The following is a 22813-nucleotide window of genomic DNA, read 5'->3' as shown; positions in this document are numbered from 1 at the left end:
CTCTCCAGCTCCAGCTCCCAGGGGACAGACCTATACTTGCATCTGGAGAATCATTGAAGTACACAGCCTTATTATTCCTTGTCTACCCTGGATCTCAGTACAAAGTGCACTCTAGCTGATTGATTTCTGAGAAATTTAACATTGGATCCATGATAATAAGCTACAGGCAACATACAAAATGTTTATGTTCCACCACAGAGTCCAAATTCGTGAAATAAATATTTGTGCTCTCATATGTCTGCGGGATCCTGCCATAGAGAACACTATGTGCTATAATGTGTTTAAGAAACGCCCATGGCAGGACTTGGGCAGACCTTTCCCTGGTTGTTCAGTGCAGGATTTTCTTCAGACTCTCTTCTCATTTTCTCTGCTTCTTTGTAAAAAAGCCTTTAGAATATATTTCTGCTAATGTGTCACCTACTATATAAATTGCGAATTGTATACTGAATAAGGTATAATGTATCTCTTTGGAAGGCTGGAACCTTACTGTGCTGAAATGTACTCAGACACATCAAACAGGATTTCAGCCCAGAAACAATAAAATTCAGCAATATTTAACAACTGAAATGATGGAGGAAAAAAGAGATTAGAATACAGATGAGACTGTACCACACAGTATCTGCCTTTTTAGCAAGTTCTGCCTAGTTAAGAAAATTCATCATTAGTGTTTGGTTACTTATGCAATCTCTACTGCATGTCATTAAAAGATACCAAATAAGTAAATATCCCCAAATCACCTCATATCAAACAATCAGGTAAGTTCACTAAGAGCACTTTATAAGTGAGAGAGAGCAAGTGTTCTTTCCAAGAATTCTATGTGTTCTTGTTTAAGAGTAACATATGTTTTATTTTTAAATTCCTTAGCGTGAAATTTTGCTAGAAGAACTTATTAAGAAGCAGCTGTGATCGTAAGAAATGTACAGAGAGGAAAATCATAGCACTACTAAATATTGGTCCCAGCTTGACTTTTGTATGTACCTCCTCCCCTGAAAATGGCATTTTCCCTTTTGACCTTTAGACAGCTTTACCTTTTCTTTCTGCAATGTATGAAAACATTTTAGTAAATTTTTTTTACCTAGCATAAATATTTTATCACACAAAAGATAAAATTCTTCAGACTGTTGACACAAATCTAGGGTTTCCTATTATTCCTTGTTTAAAACTTATAATTTGGAATGGTAAGCAATAATAGTAAAAATATTTTTTTTTTTTTTTTTAGGAGTGAGCAATATATTATGGTTTGATGATTAACAAATGTTTAATCCTTTTTTTCTTTTTTTTCATTTTATTAGACTGGTTTGTTCCTGAATTCAGTCCATGTATCTGTAAAATAATGTAATTTTGGTATGCTGAGCCTTTTGAATGTTATGACTGTACAGAAAGACTAGGAGATAGATCTTCAGGTCTAGATAAGAATTTTTCTTCAGATAAGAAGTTTAAACATGGCATCCTTTAGATTTGACTTATTTCTTTTCCAAAGACTTTGATCTATCACAGGAAGAGGCAAGGGAAAATGTGACAGACAATAATAACATCATCAGACTAAAGACATTAGAAAAGAGGTAGTAAGGAGTCCAGCATGTAGTTCACTATGTGCTTAATATTCATCCCAGAGAGATGGACTTGTGAGAAGGCCTGATTTGTGTCCCCAGTGGTGTAGTCTTGGATCATCTGACAGAGAATCCCAGTATGGATCAATCAGAAGGCAGATCTGCTCTTTTGCCAAGAGGAAATAAGCATTCTTAGGAGGGTAAGGGAAGAGGAACATCTCCCAGGCTTGCATACGTTACTGTAAGGTGTCCCTTGTGTTGAGTACCAGGGAAAGCTGAGATAGTGAACCATTTCAGGTGCCTCTCACCAGGCTTGGCTGGCTCCCTGACAGCCTTCACCAGGATCCTAGCCTCCGTGAGCTACAAGTACTAAGGAACCGGGAATGAAGCTTTCATCTGTTTTCTGGCAAACAGAAGCTGAAAAGTTTGATTCCCAGTGCGCTTCAGATAATCAGACTCCGTCTCCAGAACTGCTGCATTCTTCAATTGTGCGGATGCTGCCTTGAGTGTGCTGTTTGCTGTCTGCTGAGGGCTGGGGAAGGAGGAAAAACTGATTTATATTCCACCATCGGCACCAAAATTACTTTCTTTGGCTCTGCTTGCAATGTTTTTTTCTTTTCTCTCCCTGCTTTTGCACATTTAGATTTTAAGATGTGACGATGTTCGAGTATCTCATGGATGACAACTCTCTGCTAGACTAACTAGCTGGAGTAACACTTCAGTCTCATTGTCAGTGACAATGACCAGGACTTGCAGTTCTCAGAGCTGCTTCTGAAAATTTATCTTGCCAAATTAGATTTTGTGAATAAATTACCCCTCAAATTTTATTCCATGTCTTTATTTATGAATATATATACACAAATGCTAAACACATAATTTTAATCCCTGAAATTAGTTGCAAATTCTGTGAGCATTGTCTTTGAATTTATTTGTATAAACGACATACACTTGAACACTTAATATTTGTTTCACCAGTTTGCTGACCAAATTGCTGAGAACCAGGAGCAGAATAAAATATCAAAACAAAGGATGCAAGAAAATTCACAGCTATTAACAAGGAAGTTTTGGAGTCCAATAGCACAGCCTTTGCTTCCTCATGCTGCCTGACAGTGCTGCATGCTGAGCTGTGACAACCAGTAGCTCTGCCACACTGAGCTGTTCCACAGCTATGCTGTCAAACCTCTCTTTTAGCACCTCTTGAGTGAGCTATGATGGCTTTATTATTTGTGAAAATTCTGGAAAATGCCTGTCTTCCTCAGCATGAGTTTCTGACTAAGCCAGTACAAGCAATGAAAATAGCCATTTACATAGTTTCCACATGAAATCCAGATCAGAAAAGCATGGAAATTCTTGCAACTTCTACCGGGAAACAGTGAAACCACAGCAAGACCCGACCTTGACTTGTGCGATCTGTGTTCTCAGCTGAGCTACATTCATATTTTCCATGTTTTCAGTAAAAGACACATGCTTTGAGTGAGTGTTTCTGCCTTGGCCCACCCCCTCTTCACACCCTGAAAAGAAAGGTCTTGTAAAGGGCTGGGACTGCCATATGAATGGTTCTCCCTGAGGGCAGAGCCTGGGAGAGGCGACTGCCCTGCGGCCACCAGCTAAATGCTGCAAGTTGCCTTCATTCAAATGTTGGAGAGAGACATCCAGCCACTCTTGAGCGTGGAAGAAAGACAATGAGAGCTTTCTCAGGTTTGATATTTTGTTATATTAATGGGAGCACAGACACTACATTAGGTGGTGTTTCAGCTCAGCACTTGTCAGACCTTGTGTAGGTGCGGCCTTCCTCTGGGACCTCTGTGGGAAAGACATGGACAAACTGGAGCAAGCTCAGCACGGGCCTCTGAAGCATCAGAAAAAAACCTTGTTCCTGCACAGGGACGTGGAGAAACAGGGCTGGCTTAGCCTGGAGAAAGAATCCACACCCGTGAGTAGGTGGTTGAGAAGAGGCAGCCAGGGGAGACCAGGGGGCCTGAGGTGAAATGAGAGGTCCAGGCTGGGTCTAAGGGAAAGCTTTCTCATGCTGAGGACAATGGGACCCTTTGGGAATTTGCCACACACGAGTGGACACAGTCCTGAGCATCCTGGTCTGAGGATACAGCTGGCCCTGCTGTGGGCAGGTGTTTGGAGTATAAATACCTGCTCAGCCTCTGATTTAACCCTGTGACTCTATAATATATAAATAAATACATGGTAAATGAGAATCATTCTTCAAAGTGACTGCATGTTCTAAAGGGTATTTGACTTTTAAAGTCATCTATCTTTCCCTCTACTCATCAGACTAGAAAAAAACTCTAAGTAACTAGTACTGTAATATCTTTTAATTTTTTTTTTTTCATTCTGCAAAAGAAATTACCAAACTTTACCATTGGAGGGAGACAGTGATGAATCTTTTGCTCTCAGATGAAGCGTAACAGTACATGCAGTGGGGAAAGGCAGGAGGAACAAATGCTTCCAGGCTGGCTGGTGTACTTCATATATCTAAATTGATAGTAAGTTGCTGACTGCCACTGCATTTGCTGTTACTGTAAACCCTGTGAATAGATATTGCTCTGCAAATAGATGAAATGGCTGGTCCCTGCCCTGGAGAGCCTGGTACCTAAGGCTGTAGAGATAAACTTTTAAAAAGCACCCAGACTGATGTGGGATCAGTGGGAATTAAACTAAAAACATGCTGCTCAGGATGGAGTTTTCAATGTTATAATGCAGCTTTAGTCTTTTAGATGTCTTAAACAACTCCACTGCCTGAAAGGTAAGAATCCTACCCTCCTTTCACAACATGTAGAGGGCTCTAAACCCTCATCAGCTGGATAAAAGAAACAAAACAGTGTGGCTATAAATAAAACAGAAGGAATATTATCTGAAATTCTACTTCTTCACCATCTTCAAACTGCAGGAAATTAGAAGAGTTTTTTATCAGAATTCACTATCCTCAGCTCTTTTCAATCCCTATCTGCCTGTGCTATGCTAAATTCACACAGATTATGGCCATTTTGAGCTTTCTCCAATAGTATGAGAGCTAACAGAAACAGGGCCAGAGGAGAGAAGAATGTGAAATTTAATTCCTTTCCATTGCCTTTAAAAACTGGATGCAGAATTTCTGGATAGCCATTAAGCCAGTATTAGATGGAGTATTAGATGTTCCAAGATGTTCCTTTGTTTATGGCAAAAAGCAGCATTTTTACACTGCCTTGAAGAGCAGTGAACCAAGGAAGAGCGGCTCTTCCCCCAGAGGTAAAACCTCCAGCAGCATAGTCAAGCAGTCAAAAACTATGGCATGTGAGATGCTTTCCTGGCCATGGGAATATCAGACCCAAGAGTCTGTAAAATTGTTCATTCTCCTTCTCTGATCTAATGAACATGTGATTATTCACTGTAATTTATTACTCAAATCACCAAGGAGGATCTCAGAGCAGTCTGTTGCCTGGAATTTATGGTGTTCACCTCTAAATGCTTGGGACATGAAAAGGCCTTGCAGAAGAGGGTGGAATTGAGACTGAACTTCTCACATTGCAGTTCAGAGCTTTTCTTGCAGTTCAGTGGGAAGAGGAGGATGGAGCTGAATATTATCTGAGGCAGGAATGGAAGCACTTCTACTGTGGTGATGCTTCATAAGTAGAAGTAAGAACACCTGCCAGATCAGATGGGTGAAACAGAGCGGTACTAGCCTGAGTAAAGTTGCATAAAGATTTAGAAATCTGACAGAATGGAAGTGCTTGCAATAGCTGAAAGCAGATGAGTGAATTCCAAGAGGGGCTGGAAATTAGACACTTTTAAAGCAATTAGGCTGGAGTTATTTGCAGTGACCTGCTGTGACCTGTGACCTGCTGCACCTGTGAACCCAGCTTAATGCTCACGGAGTCAGAAACTGAATGATAATGAGTGATGATGCCAAGAGTCAGCTGAGATACAATCACTAGCCAGAGATGTATGCCTAGTTTATCCAAATATGAAGCAAAATTGGATGTTTTGTCTCACCCTTCAGATAGCAACTTTTTGGCACGTTAGATTGGGACCTATCATGACCAAGGAGTGTGTTTCATCTGAGGAGATCACTTACTGAATCAAGGTCTTAGACTTCAGCCTAGTAAGTCCTAATACATGTATTTAACTTAATTTATGCTAATCACAATAGTTCTTGAATCTGTTCAAAAATGTACATAAATATTTTCAGCATAGAGTCAAACCATAATGCATGTTGTGTTAAATTTATCCATAACTGACTTTTCATTCAGGACCCTAATTGTCTGTTTCATTAATGTTGAATTGATTTGAACATTTGTACTGAAAAAGAAAACTCTTAAAAGTGGGAAAGCTTTTCATTCCTCAATCTCCATCTGAACTTCAAGGATTCATCAAAGTCGGAGTGTTTGATTTTCAAACACAGACAATGGCAGGTAGAAAGGCCATAGTTCTCCTATTCATGTTAGAATGTTTCCCAGCTTTCCTAGCATGGGAAAACACTACCAAATGCATGGTCAGATTCCTCAGCTAGCAAGAACTCACTTAATGCCGCTCCAAAAGTGTCCACTTTAAATACGGTCTGCATGGACCTGAGCAGTATCCCAGCACAGCATGAATGTGCTGAAAGAGGGGATAGCAGTGGTCAGTCAAGGTATGAGAAAGAGATCAGGGGGAAGGGTGGCAAGAACCTCATGCTGCTCTTGTGTATTTGTAGTGGCAAGCAGTCCCTGAGATGACATGTTCCTGGTAACAGACACCCCTTTGCATGATCTATAAAGTCAGTGACTGATTGTTATATTTATATGTGTGATAAGGTTAAATTATGGATTGAATAAAGGTATTTTGGGTTGAACACACTTTCAAGGTGGGGCTTGACTGCCTGATGACATCATATGGCAAGAAAGAATAAAAGATTTGGGCATGGGGACCAGTGCTGGCCTGTGCCAGGACAGCCCTGTTTGTCTGGGCAATGCACACAACATTGTAATTCCTTCCAGATTTCAGCCAGCACAGATTCCCCCTGATTCTGCAGTCAGCATAAAGGGGGAAAGACAAGTTACTGCTCACTCATCTGTCCAGACACTTTGAGAATGATAAAGGCAGTTCAGAGCTGCCTTTCCCACCTATTACATTCAGATGCCTGATACATGAACTTTGTCTACAGTAGATCTGATTCTTAATAATGGCATCTCTAAAATGCAGAAAAGAGAATATGAAAGGAGGGTTGGAAAGCAATATACTGCAATATCTGTAACTTTGCCTGTAAAAATGAGTGTGCTCTGGTATACTGCACATAGTTTTGATGCAATGGAAAAGGCTAAGTACATGCAGTACATGTGGAGACTTTACCTGGGGTTCTTTTTTATATCTCCTACTACTCAGAGTTTCATCCTCCCCATTCCCTGTCCCTTTTCCTGTCTGTTCCTCCCAAGGTCAAGAGCCCCCTCTACACCAGAGCACACTCTGCTCACGACACAGTGCTCCACAGCCTTTGGCAGCTGCCACAGCAATTGCACACTGAGCTTGGACAAGGTGACCACTAAACACAGCTGGGTCTCCATTACCAAGCACACTCAAATCTAGAATAATGCATCAAGTTTCAAGAATAATTTCTTTGCCTCACTCTCATGAAACTTGTGAGTCTAGAGCACAAAACCATTGTAATTCTTTCCATTCCTGGCAGTGGGGCAGTTTAATTTCTAAATACACTGTGAAAGATACAGTGAAATCAGTGAAGAGGCAAAATGTCATTGCTTTGTTCAGAGATTGCTATTGGCTATTTATGTATTTTCTTTTATGACTAAACATAGAAGCTGTAAGAAGCTTTACTTACATGTAAAGATAACAGCTTCTGAAGTAATTGACACACTTTTTAGGTTTGGAAATTAGAGACTGATCTGTATTTGATGGGAATAAGCAGTTTATGTTCTGTAGAAAAGAAATGATGTACCTAGAAGTAATTTAACCATGATGATACTAAACTAAGATCTTACCACCTACATCTAAAACACTGTAATTGTGCTGTTCTAGTCTATATGAGTATTCTTACAGATTTTGTAGTATTTTGAAATAAGTGAGGCATCATTTAAAATTTGCCTTTCCGAAAAGGCTTTATTTCCTTGAGTTCAGTTTCACAGTCTGAAAGATTGACACAAATACACTTAAAAGTAGGTTCCATGGCCATATAAATGGATTTATTTTCCCAAAATGTGGGTACCTTACAGTTGCCCTTGGAATGACTAAGTCAACAGGAGATGCCTGGATTCCCAGTGCTTATGAAATTCAATCTATTTCTTTAGGTGTATAAGTAAGAATTCAGGGCTCAGACACATGATCTAATTATGTGGTTTAGCAAGTTGACACTCATCTTATGATGTGTGATAAACAGTCCTTTCACTTAATGCAGTTCAAGTCGTCCTCAGAACTCAGAATTACTTCTGCCACAGACGTAAATGGCAGAGCTCCCGCTGCCTGGAGTGGAATAAGTTCACTGCAAGCCCAAGATGTTTTGCCTCAAGCTGCATGCACGTTGACATGCCCATATGGCATTTCTTCTGGCTCTGTCTCCTCCCTTGCAGCTGGTGTTTGCGCAAGGCTATGGATGCATGCCCTGTTCCAGCTGCAGCTGTGCCAACAAAAAGATGAGTGCCACAGCCTCCTCCCCACTCTGCTACTGGAAGTTACCAGCCCCTCTGAACTGCTGGCCAGGCTCTACATGTGACTTCCCATAACTTGTTTCAGTCAAAATAACAGGGGCGGTCATCTCTAAATTCTTAACCTTGTCTCTTTTTTTGGATGGATGTTGGATAGGGGCCACGGAGAGAAGCTGATGAGCACACGGGGCTGAGGTGTTGCTTCAGTGACCTGTTCAGCTGGGACAGCCACAGCCAAGAGAGGGCATGTCCACAGCCTATGTGCAATTGATAATTGAGTCTTGACTGTTGTCAAGAACCCCTATATCCTGGCAACAAAATTGTTTATAAGGCCCAAGGAATTCCTGCAGTCAATATTAATGCAGACTGATGAATATGCTAACACTGGTTAATTTAGATTTCTAAAAATTAAGTAAAGAAAAGCCATTAAATAAATGGTTTGTATTAAATTAAATAAAATTAAATGAAAGCAAGCCAGGATTCCATTTGGGACGGTAAAGCAAAGAGAAAAGAAGAGGGTTGCTGTAAAGTGAGAGGTGACTACCAGACAAACAGATGTGTTTATCTTTGAGGTATTTTTTAAATTTTTACGCTGTTTCATTTACACTTCAACCAAGTCAGTATCTGTCATATTTCTCTTGGTTTCCAATGACTATTATTTTTAAACTGTGTGCATTGTTGGGAAATACGAGGAGAACTTAGTGCAGACAGCTATACCAAGCCAATGACTAATTTTACTTCTGAATCTTTTCCGGATGACTTTTTGTGATGAGTTTCAATCAAACCTCAATTTATACCTACTGTAGTCAACAGAATGTTTTTCATTTCATGTGCAGTTTCTTCCTACAGTCCCCCTTAGCTTGTGAGGCAAAGTTCTTGGAAATGTAAACTTGGTGAAATGCATTGTATCAATAAATCCCAGCACGTGCAAGAAAGCTGTGCTAATCTGGAGTTCAGAGCAAGGCATGAAGCAGAAAGTCAACTGGATACTTTGCACACTGAAGCTTGGGAAGAATAAGATTGAAATAAATACAGAAAGCATCATTCAAAATGAAATATCTTTCCCAGGAAGGAGGTGAGGCCCAAAACATCGGGTTCTACAGAAGGAGAGAGTGAAGATTTGATCTCTCATGGAATCAGCAGGCAGAAGAGTGTCCAGGGGTAAATCTGTTTTCTATCATTCTCTTCCACCTAATGTAATCTTCAATGGGGGCAACTTGGCTGTTCTGGTGCAAAAGAGGGTACAAAGAAACCTTGAGATCAGGCATTCTGTGTTATTGCCCTGGATTATCAAGATGGTTTAGCATGGAGTGGAGCTGACAAATCAAAACACCGAGGCAGTTTCTGTTGTTGTTCAGACTGAGTCATAGCTATGTATGGTACACTTTCCAGTAAGAGGTTATCTTCCAGTCAGCTTACACATGGATTGCCATTCATCAAGGAATTTGGGGTTACTGTAAGTAAAGATAAACCAAAAGGCAATACACCAAAATAATTTATGGCGTGGGCTCAGTGAGGAAAACAATGACTGCCCACTGAAGGGAGTCAGTCCCAATAAATTCAAAGAACTGTATCAAAATGAATATTGGACGTAATTTCTGAGTCAAAGGCTATAATGTCATTCCTGAAACTGATGTAAAAAATAAAATCCACTTAGTTCCTATTCACCAGCTAAAGCAGGGCTAACAGTGCTGTTTCCCAGCAGGCAAAAGTACACAGCACCTGGCTCAAGATACTGGCCATTTTTGCCTAAATTGTGTCATTTTCTCAAATCCAATTGCCACAACAGGACAAAGAGGTAGCTGGGCCACTGTGTCCGAACTCTGTGTCAGCAGATGGTTGTCATGGTGGGAGAAAAATTTGACACTGAGAGTTTTGGGTTATGAGCATTTATTCTACTCCAAAAATAGCTCATAGTCCTGGTTTCTTTTTTTCTACAGTATGCCATTTTTGGTTTTGTCATGGACTTATTAAGTTAAATTTTCTTTATCTGAGAGGTTTTAACTGAAGCTAACTTAGCCTAAATGAAGCAGCGTCTTTGATCTCACTAGAGATCAACCAGGAGGAGACAGAATCCCTATGATTTGCTCTGCAGATGCCATCATGGAGAGATTAACTTTTCCAGATTAAAAAATGTACAAAAATATCTATTAGATTGGTGGCACCTCAGGGAAGATTTCTCCTTTCCCATTCCCTATGGTGTCTATTTTGGACCTAATTTGCCCTGAATTTTGTCTAATCCTGTTTTGAACCAGAGGCTTGCTCTGATACCTCAGTGTGACTCCTGTGGCAGCCTGTTTCAGAAGTGCACTGCCTCCTCTGCAAAGTGAATTTTACCTGTTTAAAACTGAGTCCTGTTCTAGTAGTGGAAAATTTGGGTGAACACCTTTTCCCTCACCTTCTCCACTTCCTTCATCATCTTACAAACCTTACCCATACTGTTCCCTCCAGGTGAGCCATCTCAGCCTGCTGCACCTCATAGCCATCTCATTCCCTAAAATGACCTGCAAATACCCTCTTCCAATCCTTTAAGTGTTAAATGAATTAAGTACAAAGCCCTTATGCAGTGTAAAGCAGAGTTTTTGGAGAAAAAACAATTATTCTACATTAACATCCAGGACACCAATTGTTACCTAAGGCCTCTGTGTCTGGTTTGTAACACTGAGCTAGCCAAAAGTCCCCATAAAAAAAACACTCCACAGCCTGCCACAGCAGTGTACAAACACACACCTTGTTGCCCACTGGAAGACTTGAGGTATTTTGTTTTGGAAGAATTTAGATCTGGTGGTGAAATCAGACAGCTCAAGTCCACGATTCTTCATGGTATTACTGTGTTTCCCCTTTTTCAGGAAAAAATGGGCACTCTAGCCAGCCAGCTGAAAACAGCCTCCCTCTGCACAGCTAAGTAAACCATCATTGTCAGGAATGTGGGCACACACCGGTTTGTGCCAGGCTGTGTGTGCGCTCCCTGCGAAAGCATTTCCTTTCGCAAAACAAGCAAGAGCCACAACGACAAATACTACAACAGTCAGTCAATTGAAGGGCTCAAAAGCTCCTTTGCCACCAAGAAATGAATCTCCGCATGGAAAACACAGGGCCTGGAGAATTGCTTTTCCTGTGTTTTATATCAGCTTTTTTTTTTTTTCTCCCCGTGATCCAGATCTGACATGCATTGCTTCTTCAAATTCGACCTGAGAGATTATTATGGTAACTCAGTGTAATACAATGTTTAAATGTATTCTCACTCACCCTCTTTTGCATGACATGAGTCAAACATACCATTGGTTCGTCTTGGTAGAAGTATGGACCTATATGAAGAAGGCAAACAGGATATGTGCTCTGATGGTCCTTCTAACACTTTGCAGAATAACAGCACCTCAAACAGAGATGGCTGCCTGGGAATAAAACAGATTTTTCAGACCATGGACCATTGTCACATAGTTCCTATCACTTACTTTGAATTCACACTGAAAAGTATCACAAGGAACAAGGATATTTTGGATCTCCTAAAAATAACACATATAGTAATAGCACATTTCCTAAGATAGTTTGGAAACTCAAGAAAAAGAAAAAGTGCATTTTTCTCTTTTTTCCCCTCTAAACTAGCAGCCGTGGCTGTGTGGTCATTTGGTCTTCTTCTGTTTAAAAAATACAGTACATTCCTTACTCCCAGCCACCTTGACCGCTAGCTGTTGTGCTTTCTACGTCAGAGGAGATGAGATCATTAATACCACCAGTAATGATGCCTGCAGAAGCTCATAGAATGGGTCTGGATGAACTATGAAAAGGATCTACGAGCCATTTAAACTCCTCACTGTTTAAATTGGCTATTAGAGTTATGCCATCACTGTCATTTCTTGGCTTCCTATGAAAGAACAGGACTTTGCTGAGATATCTTGGTTGAGGAAAAAATGCATGAAAGAAGAATTTTGAAAAAAATCATTGAGGAGGGAGGCAAGGACAGAACTTTTAATAGAGACAAATTGGAAAATAAAACAGAAATTTGAGGGAACAGGAAGAAAATGATAAACCTTCAAGCATAATCCAGTGAAACAAATTTGTGGTCAGATTATGTCTCATCGTGTCCTCAAGGTATTCAAGACAGAGGCCTAACTGTGTCCAAATATTAGTCTAATTAAAAGGAGTGGTGATAAGGTCATTGTGTGATTTAATGTTGAAAACTGGTTTTGCAACAAAGCTGTACAGCAATAAATAATTTTTTTTTCATATTTTACTGACCTTTATTCATAGAAAATAAGGAAGCCAGAAAACAGAGAAAAAACCCCACCAATTTGTAGATAGAAAAAGAAACACCTAGCTCATTCTACTGTGCAGTGCAAGCGTTGTTTACTTTAAAATGAGTAATGACAGGGCTGTCTTTGAAAAGCAGCATTCAGGGCTGATATTAACCCTTGTCCCCATGAAAGAGGCAATTCAGACTGTGGAACAAGAGAACTGGCAGAATCTCGAGAGGATGTCTTCTTGGAGGTGGTCTACTGGAGGCTGTGGACATGATTCTTCAGATGACCCAGTGTCTCCTGAAAAGAGCTTCTGCATCTTTGTGAGGTAAAAAATAATACAGGACACAAAGGATGAATTATTCTTTCACTTGCTGATGCCAGAGAGGAGAGTGTCACAGACAACAAGCCTCTAAAAAGAAGAGTGCATAATGGGACATACTACGATATTTTAATTATCCCTGACCTCAGACCTCCAGCTCAAAGAAAGATAAATGCATTTAGGAATAGCTGACAAGACTTTTTCTGCTGTGTATATCTGCAAGAAAGCTGCCTGGCAGAGTGAGTGCCTGGTCTTGCCCATGTCCAACAGGCATGAAGAGGTTTGAAGGACTTATTTGAAGCAGACTGCAATATGGATTAGTTTCTGTTCCTTTTTTATTAAGGTGCTTCTCCATTTCCTGGTCAGTTGTAACACAGGCACATCCCTGAGGAGACAGATAGATGCTGTAGGAGCTGATACCGGCACTACTGATGCAGTGCCCTGTGATTCAGAACAATGCCCTGGAAAGACACAGAAAAAAGTGGGCAGCAAAAGCGCATTTTCTGAACTTGGCCTTCTGCATTCACCCATGCATAAGAGGTTGGTGAAGGCTGGCTGTAATCTATCCAGAAACCAAGTGCTTTAACAGATGTAGTTCAAGACATTACTATACAAACACATGGGTTGTTTGAAATTTTATTTTCCTTACACACTTTCTATAAAATAAAATGTACAGCAGCAATAATTAATTGGATATTCTTGCTAACCTTATTCTTTTCTTGTTTCTGCAATACACTGACTTCTGATACTAATGTGACTTCTTTAAAGGAACATATCACTAACTTCCCCACTTCTGAAGCATTGTGTGTTTTGAGGTCCCATTAACTGAAATCTCAAAATTTATGAGATTGTATAATGTGCAGCTTTACTTATGTGGGTGAATCTCCCATTCAGGGTCCAAAACACCACTCAAAATCTCATTCATAATGAAAAATGTGGGTTAGGGTGTTTTGTAACTGGATAGTTTTTAAATTATGCTTATGAGCTGTATCTTGGACAGATTTTAAAACATCAAAGTGCATAAAAATACAACATTCTTGTGCTTTTTTTTTTTTTCCTTATATTTACCAACAGCATCTGACTGGGGGAGTCTAGAAAAAAAAGCACAAGTGATAGTGGAATGATGTTGATGAGGACAAACACCACTAATACAGAGAACCTGGTACTGCACAGATGTCAGCCTGTGCACAACTAATAATCTGACATGCAGGTACTCAGTCCTTTGTGGACTGCTTTGTCTTTTCCCAGCACAGACAGAGTGAGTCACTGGGAATTATACACCAAAGTAGTCATGTGCTCCTAGCAATAATTTCCAAAGTATATGAATGCAGGTAAAATTTGGTATGTGTGTATATGTATATAGTAAAAGATGAAATATATCAAAACAGTGATGTTTCTAGAGTATTTACTCTAACCATTGTGTTTTGATTTGCAGATGTTGTGGGTTTTTTGTGAGATGCCTGCAGAGGTACCTGTGAGAGAGTTTGCTGGCTCCACAGAAAGCTATCAACCCCAGCAGATTAGCAAATGGAAGTGGTTCACAGTCTGCAACTGAGTTGATAGTGATGAGCAGAACTTTATTGAACAGTAAAAAGTTCATTACTCCCCAAAGCACAGTTAAAACAATTTCTTGACAGAAAATTATTCTTCAGACAATGGGAAGCTGTATTTGAGGTAACCAGCACAAAAACACATTGCCCTTTTTCTCATAGCCATCAAATGTTTCATTTTCTTAACTTGAAAATAAACAAGCCTCAAGGAATCTGTGGTTTTATACATCTCACACAGTCTTTTGGGTGGGCTTTTTTTTTTTTCAAACCTGGATGAATTTGCAAATATTTAAAAGCTGTGAAGTAACTTTCCAGTCCGGTAAAGAAGAATGAAAAGAAAATTCCATTTTTTCAAAGACTTTAAACAGTCTGTCCTCAATCCGTATTAAATACTTGGATCCAAAGAGCTGCTTTGGAGCACTTTACAAACAGATTTTGTTGCCTTCAGAATGTGACAGTAGAAATCTAATTTCAAAGCCTACATAGGTTGTTTAAAGTCCTTATTTTCCCATCTTTAATCTGACCTAGATTATCTGATTGCTGTTTTGCAATTTGTAATCTATGATTCAGTTTTGCCATACAAGACTACTTAGCTTCCCTTGTGTGTCTGGGGGGTGGGCCTCTTTTAAGGATGGGGCTTGTGTGACAAGGTGTTACTGCACAGTGACAATTTTTCATTTAAATGCAGAGTCCCTGGAGTGGATATTATTCCTGAGAGCAGAACGTCAGCCCCTTCCTTTGGCTTCTGCCATACAAGGGTTACATGGAAGCCCAGTGGTGAAGTCCCATCACCATTAATGGGACTTAATGGTGATGCAGGCAGGCTGTAGATATACAAAGATTATCCATGTACTAGAGGAATACTTTAAAATGACAGGCTTTAAATTCTACCTCTGTGGGGAACAAATGCATGTGACCAACCATGTGGTGAGAAGTGTGCTGAAACCTGCAGAAACATGCCTTGAATTGTCCTGATTATTTGGGAGGTATGTCTCAGCATCTTCAATAAAATTACAAAACAAAATATGGAGATACACTTAGCCCAGTTTTAAGGGTTATTCTTTGCAATGATTTTCTGAACCTGTTTGGTAAAGGGCTGTGGATGGGTTTTAGAGCTCACCAGCTAAACACATTTGGAACGTCTCCAAATACAAAGAAATCCCACTGAAAAACACAGCTGAAATCTTACGATGTCAATATTTGTATGTCCATCATTAAAAAAAAAAAGGTTAATTTCAGCCTGCCAACCCTGGGGACATCATGTGACGGTAGTCTGGGAGGCTTTGGTCTAAAGGCTGGACTGATATGCATGAGCAGCTATGGGAGAGTACCAGTGAAGGTAAGAGTAAAATCCAGGATTGAATAAATGTCCTATTGGACCCTAGCAGGAATTGTGCACATTCATATTATGGTCTGGTTTGTTTCCACTCCTGGCTGTATCTTTGACTTCTTCTGCCACACTGAGATGAGTTATTTTACATATATGAGAGCTGGTATCCACTCTGTAAATTGGCCACTCTACAGGAAATTCACCCACAAAAGGCTCAGATCCCAGCTTAATTAAAGGTTGCAGAGGAAATATTGTTCCTCAGAGAAGAGGCTGGGGTTTATTATTCTGATAATTATCATTTACTGTAGCTACTAGGGTCCATTTGCTTCCCCTAGTTTTATGCCAGTGTAAATAATGTAACATCCATGAAGCTTTTTGTCATTTAAAGAAAAGCTGTTGGGTACATGTCAGCCTTTAAGTGTCCTGGACAAGATGCCACTCAGGCACTTCTCAGCTTTTGAGGGGTGTTGTCAGCCTAGACCAATACTAATTTTATTTCTACTCAGTTTGCCCAAGCTCCTTGTGTCCTTTTAGAGAGGCATAAGAGTGATCTTGATAGCAATTGGGAGGAATAGCAAATATGTGGGCCTCTCAATGAGCACTTATGGGAAACAGAGGACTTGCAACTGGGAAAAGTGACATTTTTCACTGTGCAGGAATGTGAGCAACAGAGAAAGAGCCTCTATATTTTACCTTCCTGCTGGGGTTAAACATCATGTCCCCTCAGTAAAGGATATCAAAGGCAGATGAAGGATATCTTATTAGAACTCAATTGCCAGGGAAGGTGGGCAGGAGTGACCAGAGAAAGCTGTGGGTTTGGATTCCTGTGGAATAACAAACTCCTGACTTCCTGTGCTGCTCTTTCTCTTGGGGATGTGTTGGTAACCTGCCAGCCTCAGTCTGGTAGTAGCTTAAAGGAGGGTGGCCAAGTGAATAGCCCTGGTGGTATGAATAATGATTAAAAGGTTAAAAACCCCCCACATGACTAGCTGGAATCACAGGAGCTCGAGTAGACCTGGTACTCTAATAAGCAAACACTAGCATGTTTACTTCTGTAATTGGATATAATCACCATGTGTGGAGATTTTTCCTGTTTACTTCTTCAGTAGGCTTATCCCTAGCTGCTGGAGCATTCTTTCATCTACATCAGTAAAAAACATCATTTGCTTGAACTGCATAAAATAAAATGAAACCCTATCCCAGACTAGGAAGTTTTTCTCCAGATCATTTCCACCTTTCTTTGCACCTTTGATGTGTGACCCTCGCCACCCACCACCCTCCCTCTCGGCTAGCCCTCCCATCCATGAAACGATGGTCCCCAAGACCAAATAGGAGGCTGTGGTTTCCACAGATGACTGCCCATTGCAGGCACTGCTTACTTGTGGTGTTTATTTCAGTCCCTCCTAGCTATGGTGCCTGGAGTTGGAAGGGTCAATCCGCAGTTTGGATTGGCATATTTTTAAGGTCCTTTCTATTATGAAATATTTATGAGAGGAAACAAGGTTGGACATTCCTGCAGCCAGTCCAGTGTAAGAACGCTATGTGCCTTCCTCCCCCAAACATGTAAATGCAGTCAGTTATTTAATGGAAGACTCACATACCTTGTTCCTTTACATTTCAAGTGAACTGTCAGAGGAATGTAAACATTTATTTGGAGCAAGCCCTCAGGTAAAGGATTACCATATGCCACAGAAGGAAATTCCAGCATGCCCACCCAAATTTATGCTGTGGAGAGGGAGCTATGAATAGAAAGTTTGTACACTGTTATGAATATGGATAAAATACATCACTCACGGCCGGGCCATGAAAAATTGAAAAACACATATTTTGGATCACACAATATTTTCAAAAATATATTTAAAAGAAAATAAACATGGGATCTTGTGTGTCCATTTACTGTTTGAAGTGCCTTCGGGGAAGACAGACACATTTTCTTCCAAACCACACACTTCTTTTGATAACAGGAAGTTTTTTGGGAGAAGGGCAGCATTCTCATTCCTGGGATCTCTTTGTTTCCTTAGCCAGTACCCATTTATTGGAAGTTTATATTGTATTCAGGATTAGGAAAAGCAGACTCATTTAGAGGGCTACATTCAGCCTTAAAGGTCAGAATTCCTTATACTCAGCCATCTTACAAGGTGACCTTTTCATGAGTGTTTCATGACCCTTGTTCACCTTGCAAATGTGTTTAATTAGCATTTTTTAAATTGTTATTATTGTCGTTGTCATTGTCATCGTCATCGTCATTGTTATTGTTAATGTCAATGTCATTGTCACTGTCATTATTATTTTACAGCCAGAGAGTAATCATTAAGGTTTTGGTGTGGTCAACATCAGTTTTTTTTGAAGTGAAAGGATTTCTGCTAATTATTCTTTTAAAAAATGCTAAAATTTGCTTCTGGGAGAAGGACAGCCCCACCATGCAAACCAATGGCCTCTGGACACCTCAGCAACATTGGGCTGGGCAATATAAAGGTCCTGCCCATTCTCTAGAGCTTGCTACTACGACCCAGATCTATATATATAGAGCTTCTACAGTCCTCCATGTCAGCCCACTGTAATAGAAATATTGCACACGTCCCTTGAGATGCAAGAGACTCATGAAGGGTGGTCTGCACTTCCTCTGGGTTTATGTTTGGGTCAACTCGTGAATTTCCCCTCAGGAACCTTCTGCTGCCTTTTCTTTTCTGCTTTCTCCCTGCAGCATCTCTTTCCATTGCAAAGGGATTTTTGTTTTGCATGGGTGGAAGTGACAGAACAATACTATGGTTACATGAGAACACATAAAACAACCTTTTTATTAGGGAAAGAGGAGTGTGAGATGGCGAAAGAAAACAGTATTTAACAACAGGAACAATTAGAATGGCATCAGACCCAAGCCAGAGAATGTTAAGACAGAGGAAGGGAGGAATTTGATGTGGGATAGTGAGCTGCCTTGATTATCTTTCTCTATTATCTCAAAGCCAAGTTTATTTTAACTGGAAATTGCACATTAGGTTGAATGAGAAACATATGGAAAGACAAAGTTACTGGTTTAAAGACTTAAAATGTGTCCTGTCTAAGGAATGACAGCCCAAACCTCACTTAGGTTAGGCAGCTGTGACATGTGATATCAATGTTCAAGCCAAATACATTCAAGGCAAATATCCATAAGCTCCCCAGGAACAGACACTCCCCTGCACTTTTTTCTCTGGGCTGTTCATACCCAGGAGAACTGGAACTGTAAATTCCCTACACTCACCTGTCCCTGCCCTCCGTACTCATTGCTGGGTGTGGTGCAGCACTGCTCTGAAGGAGGTTCTGAGTGTGGAGCAGTACCTGAAGTCATTGGCACTGAGAGACAGGGAGGATGTGTGTCTTGTGATGAAACAAAAAGGTACAGCTAAAGAGATGCAACTTCTCCCTCCCTTCCTCCTGATGAGACAAAAATGGTAGCTTATTTAGTTAATCTAAAATCTAATTATCAACACTTGATAGTTAGAGAAAGAGCCATCGAATAAGAGCTTTACTACAATATAGGCTGTCTTTTTGCCCCCACTTGTGTCTTTAAGACCAGGGAAGGATATAAATTTTGAAATTCTGGTGATGGAGAAATTATCAAGAGTAAACATTTGGAAGTTGGAGAGTGAAGACAATGACCTTTATGATTTTTGCACTAATATATTTTTTCCTTTGAGCGTCGGGTGCCTTAGCAGTTAATTCTTAATCTGATGGGAAGATATGCACTCCCTGACCTTGCTGTGAAAGGAAAACAAGGTACCATTCACTCTACACTACTAACACTCAATAAAAGAAGTTCTGATCTGTTGGTGAAACCTGGTACCTGAGGCAGCAGAGGGAATTGTTGGAATGAAAAACAGCATCATAACAAAATAATGGCTTCAGACTGCTCAGCACCATGATGCTGTACATGGCACATTTGATACAGTGGATGATTAAGTTGTTATTGCCTTTTTTCTTGATAAGGAAACTTTAACAAGAAGGTTTCATTGGTTGTGGCATAGGAAGAAATGAAACTCTAACGTGCTCACTTACAGACTCCTCAAGATGTAGATAATTTGAAGCCACTTTGAACTTTTAACATCTGATGAATTTTTAAACATGAGGCTCTACACAAAATATCTCAGTCTGGAAAACAGGCTACACAGTTTAATCTTAAAGTGCATCAGTCACGTCACTGTAGGTGCTGAAAAGTGCCATCAGAATCCAGCACCCACATTTGAAAGCTGAGTGTGGGAGCAGATGAGGGCAGGAAACAAAGAGACTTTTTATCCTTGTGCCCACTCACACAAACATTGCAGATGGTCTGAACCTCTGCACTCACACTATGCGCCTCTGTGAGTGCAAATCACATCAAAGAGATTCCTGGAAACACTGAAAGGCTGCAGCCTGCTCATGGTGGTGGGACCCTGGCCTAGACACAACCCTTTTAATTATGTCCCGTTAGGATCCTCAGGGTGGACCCAAATTTAAATACCACAGTTTTCATGGAAAACACACTGAGATGTAACTGAAGTGGCACACTCACTCTGTGGACTAAGGGCTGTAATTTGATAGGAGACTCAGTTCATGGTATGACAGCCTGTAAACATCTGTGTCTCACTGCAGACAATCTGCTTTAAAAAGGAGAAACAGAACAGATTGTCCCAAAGCATTCCCTGACCTGCTGACCAAATGATGACCGGCAGACTTTTCAGCCCAAATCTGGACAGAATTTGGGCCCATTTTTATTGTGAAAATTGTTTCTACAAGAAAGATGTGTCATATAGTAATTTACTGGCAAGGCAGATTCCCCCAGACCATGGCTGTTTCACCTGCAGGAACTTTTTTTGGGCACAGTCTGAACTTTGTGCCCAGCTTTATTACAGAAAGTCTAGTGTTGTTGAAGTTGACTAAGAATAACAAGTACCTGTGAGTTTGACTGTGATCCTCTGTCTCACTGTCAGCTCTGTTGGTACAGGGAGTCAAGTTCCCAACAGATAGGTAATGTCACAAAGAGACAGGCAACACTCTGAAAGAGCCATGGAAATGATGTCTGGGTGGTGTGGTTTGCTGTGGGGTGCTTGCAGATACAATGCACATGCATGCTGTCAATTGCTCCCTGATTGCACCTCTACATGAGCAGTTTGCCTTGAAAATTAAAGCCCTCAGGGAATTTTCCATCAGTGGCTTTCCAAACTGTGGCCTGAGAACAACCTGAGCTCTTTTGAGGTCCATCAGAACAACTGCCATCATAAGAAAATGTGTATTTGATTAGCAACAAAAAACTGGCGGTTCTGATTTGCAGAGTGGAAGCTGATCAACATCCTTGGGGAGCAGGCAGAGGTACATGGCTGGGCAAGGGAGTATGCTGAGGAGAGGCTGCCATGTTAGCTGAGGATTTACAGAGGGCACAAAACTCAAGCAAAGTATCTAAAACTCTCCTGATTAAATACTTCAACTCCCTGAGGATTTTATTAAAAGAAAATATCTTGATTCTTCAATCAATTTTGCGATGTGGTGGCAGGAATGAAGTTATTCAGTAATGTTTACAATATCATACTTACTGTTATTATATGTATTTGTTTTAACCCCCTAATCTGACAGATGTCAATGCAAAAAATTGCAGGTACACCTGTTAATCATATGGTGATGTTTCTTCTTATATACATAAACGTAGTTGCTCTTTCAAACTGGAAAAAAAGGAGCTCAGAAGCAACTTACAAAACAAATGTATGAACTAAACTTTATACATGGATATTTCAAAGACCATGGAAACAGATGCTAATTAAGAAGTACCATAATTTGATACAGAAAAAAATATTTTAATGGTAGAGTAATAGCTCAGGGAATCTACTTGTTCTGCTGTTGGTATTGATCACTTTTAATTTTTATGTGACTCTAGTTAGGAGTAATGAACACAATGATTAAAGACTGGTTAGTTTAACATTACCTCATGCTTCAAAGAGTGAAAACAAGAGAAAGATATCTTAAAGCAAACAATTTATAAGAAAATACAATCAATTTCTTCTATGTGGATATCGGTTCCTTTGTAAATGTATGAAGTTCAGATGTTTTTGTTACAGAGATAGGATAATAATTCAGATTTTACAGTTTTTTATGACATTTGATGTATTTAAATCTTGATGTTATTACTGTGAATATCCGTGTTGATTATCAGAGGATGTGCAAGAGACAAATTTGAACATATGGCTTTTTCAATGCTGAATCAAAGGCTTGACATAAATTTATGACTAATGAGATCATAAATGCCATATGCTTTTTTTCAAAAACCTGAATTGTTTCCAAGTAACATCCTTATTGTGAATATGATGCAATTATCTGTATCACTATTATGACTGCCACTTCTCTGGGTTGTTTGTTCAAATGTCAGATACCAATGTAAATGTAAAATACACATATTTGTTTTGGTCGTGGGTGTTTTTCCTCATAAGAGAAGGAACATTTTTATTTCTTTTGCTAGTATCAGTGGCTGCACCGATTTCAAGGAACTGAGTTTGAATCATATAATCAAATTTTAATGCCTATGACCGTATACATAATTTACGTGCACAAAAGTCAGTCAATTGGAATGAACAAAAGACAATTCTTTAAACATGCATGAAAGTGTTTTGTTTTCATATGCTGCCATGCTGATAATGCAGGTATTTTGTGGTGAAATTCTACCAGACCTGGTGTGTGAGCCTGATGTGCTGTAAATGAAAAAGTGACCTTCCCCTCTTGTTCGCAGTCACTACATTCTGAATGGGCAGGTGAAAAATAAATTATAGATTGACACATGCCAAGATACAGAGAGGATATTCCATTCCACAGGCATCTTTCTCTTCTCTGAATCTTGGCGACTTCTAGAGGAGATAAAGATCTCAGGTATCTTCCCACTGACAGTCTCCTTAACTTGGGCTGGTCTCTGTGTGCCAGGGAGGGATTTGGTTTTGGCTTAGGGCCCTGGCTGGTCAGTGTGTGCCTGTCCTCCCTGCTCCGCATGCAGTGTGGGCAGAAGGTCATGCAGGTGCCCAGAACACGCCAGCCAAAAAGCACTGCTACCCATCTCATGGGTATAGTTTCATAAAAGAGCAGAAATTTCACAGGAAACCTGACAATCTGCTCATTTTACTACAGAGGATAAAGCCCTAATTGTTAGTTAACTCAGCAGTTTCAGTTAATGAAAAAGCCAAGATAATTACTTGTGGTTCTGCTGTT

The 22813-nt window shown here is 40.1% G+C and overlaps 1 long non-coding RNA gene across 1 annotated transcript; it reads left to right on the top strand.

Moving 5' to 3' along the window:
• The first annotated feature begins 3082 nt into the window (after positions 1-3082).
• On the top strand, positions 3083-14137 carry LOC147654826 (uncharacterized). Its single transcript, XR_015283206.1, has 4 exons — positions 3083-3248; positions 5542-5643; positions 9242-9334; positions 11023-14137. It is a non-coding gene; the product is annotated as an uncharacterized LOC147654826 (long non-coding RNA).
• Positions 14138-22813: the final 8676 nt, after the last annotated feature.

This window comes from Cyanistes caeruleus, chromosome 2 (assembly GCF_971803275.1).
Source record: "Cyanistes caeruleus chromosome 2, bCyaCae1.hap1.1, whole genome shotgun sequence".
Lineage (NCBI taxonomy): Eukaryota > Metazoa > Chordata > Aves > Passeriformes > Paridae > Cyanistes > Cyanistes caeruleus.
Note: the sequence above shows the minus strand (reverse complement) of the source record. Positions and strands in the feature narration are given on the sequence as shown.